General features: G+C 39.2%; 1 non-coding gene across 1 annotated transcript; it reads right to left on the bottom strand.

Moving 5' to 3' along the window:
• Positions 1 to 1688: 1688 nt before the first annotated feature.
• On the bottom strand, positions 1689 to 1799 carry LOC144566942 (small nucleolar RNA R71). The gene has a single exon (XR_013515316.1). It is a non-coding gene; the product is annotated as a small nucleolar RNA R71 (small nucleolar RNA).
• Between the last annotated feature and the right edge of the window lie 407 nt (positions 1800 to 2206).

The following is a 2206-nucleotide window of genomic DNA, read 5'->3' as shown; positions in this document are numbered from 1 at the left end:
GAGGGGGACTTGTAGAACAGATTGACGATGTTTTTTTTAGGCAGAATTTCTAGGGTTTCAACAAGGAAGAGCAAGGAAAACCTAGAAGAGAGAAGAAGGAAGAAGAGATCATTGATCAATCGGTTTTATTATTTTCTTTCCTTTGGTACTCTTTTATTCTTTTGATTTCATTTGTGTCTTAGCCATGACTGGCTAAGGGCTTTTCTATGGTTGATTAGGGTTGTACTTGAAACTTTTGTTATGATTTAGTTGGTTTTATTTTATATATTCTTGTTCTTTGTTATGATCTATTCTTTATTTTAATTGATTGTGAGGACTTAATCGAAATCACATGAAACCCTAGGATTTGGTATTTGCAATTGAGAAATTGAATATTAGGTCCAGACCATAAGGAATAGGGTATTTGATAGGCTAAGTACCGAGAGGTGACGCTTGTCTTATACGGGCTTTACCCAATAGTTTAGAAAATTGTGCCAAGTACCGAGAGGTGAAAGATAGTTTTCTAGATCAATTGGGACAGTAAGAACTTAATGACTTTAGATTAGAGTAGCCAAGTACCGAGAGGTGACGTTTATTCTAATTGAAAGATGGTATTAATATAGAGATATCATTTTGTACCTACAACACCCAACTGTGCCTTCATAAATAAAAGAACAAATTTAATAAACCAATTAGTCATAACACTAGTGGATAGGAACCCTAAGAAACCCTAATTTCTCATACTTGTTAAAAACTCAGATTTTGCTTTAAGACTTTAGTTTAATTCATTTTAATCGAAACCAAACCAACCTTTGAACAAACAAAAACCTTTTTTACTTTCTTTTACTAAATTAAATTGTTAGGTTAGATTTGATATTCCGACTTGTCCCTGTGGAGACGATCCCTAAGTACTACTTGACAAGGTTGTACACTTGCAACCGAATTGAGTGTAAATTAGGATTTATTACTTGTATTGTAATAATCACATCAAGTTTTTGGCGCCGTTGCCGGGGACAACGGTAAATATTATTTCAGACCTAAGTAATTTAGTTAGTAATTGTTTTTAGTTTTCTTTTGCTTTCTTTTTCTCTCATCTTTTTAGGTTGAAATCTAGCAGAGGAACCTTTAACCCCGAACATCACAAATTTGGTTGAGTGGTTTTCTAAGCGAGGGTCAACCCATCTCTTCTACGAGAGGAGAAACAAACACCCAACAAGGGGACCTTTCTTGCACTTAAATCCACGCCGGTTAGAAAATCTTCAGAGGGAAAGGGATAGGATGGCTAATGAACTTCAACGTTTGCGGGCAGCCGCTGTTGAAAGAGAAAACAATGAAGCAACCGATGCCAACCGCCCTTTGAGAGACTTTACAGCACCTAGGGCTGAGGATATCCACCTTGGCTATACGGCACCTACTATCAATGCTGAAGAATACCAAATTCCGCCTGCATGGGTTAGCATGGTGCAGCGTAACTTGTTCCACGGTCTGCCTCACGAAGATGCCACGCAACACTTAGCCAATTTTGAAGAAATCTGCAGCACAATTAAGGTACAAACTGTTTCTCCTGAAGATCTGAAAGTTATGGCTTTCACTTTTTCTCTTGCATATAAGGCTAAAGGTTGGATAAGGGGACAACGGCCCGAGAACATGAACACTTGGCCTAAGGTGGCGAATGCTTTCCTCAACAAGTTCTTTCCACCATCCAAAACAAACTCCTTACGCCATCAAATCCACAATTTCCGACAGAAAGGAGATGAAACCATGAGTGAGGCGTGGGAGAGATTTCAAGAACTGCAGAGGTGTTGTCCACATCATGGTATCGAAGGGTGGAATTTACTGCAAATCTTCTACAACAGCCTCATGCCACACGACAAAGGTATGTTGGATGCAGCCGCTGGAGGTAGTCTCATGAATAAAGGGGCTGTGGAGGGATACAAGTTGGTGGATGACATGGCTCTCAACCAAAGCCAATGGCACAAACCTAGGGAGACACCGATCATCATGCAGCGGAGAATGAAGGAGGTGAATTCAAACCCAAACTTGGCTGCATAAATTGCCGCTTTGAATCGCAAAATTGATCAAATGAGCGTAAATTCGGTAAACAATTCTTCTCCTCTTCCTTGTTCAATTTGTGGTAGTACCAACCATCTAGCAATTAATTGTTGTGTAAGCAATGAGGTTAGTTATGAGGAAGTCAATGCAATTAACCAAGGCAATTTCCAACCAA

Source organism: Carex rostrata, chromosome 15 (genome assembly GCF_964058835.1).
Source record: "Carex rostrata chromosome 15, lpCarRost1.2, whole genome shotgun sequence".
Lineage (NCBI taxonomy): Eukaryota > Viridiplantae > Streptophyta > Magnoliopsida > Poales > Cyperaceae > Carex > Carex rostrata.
This window is presented reverse-complemented; position numbering and strand designations above follow the sequence as displayed.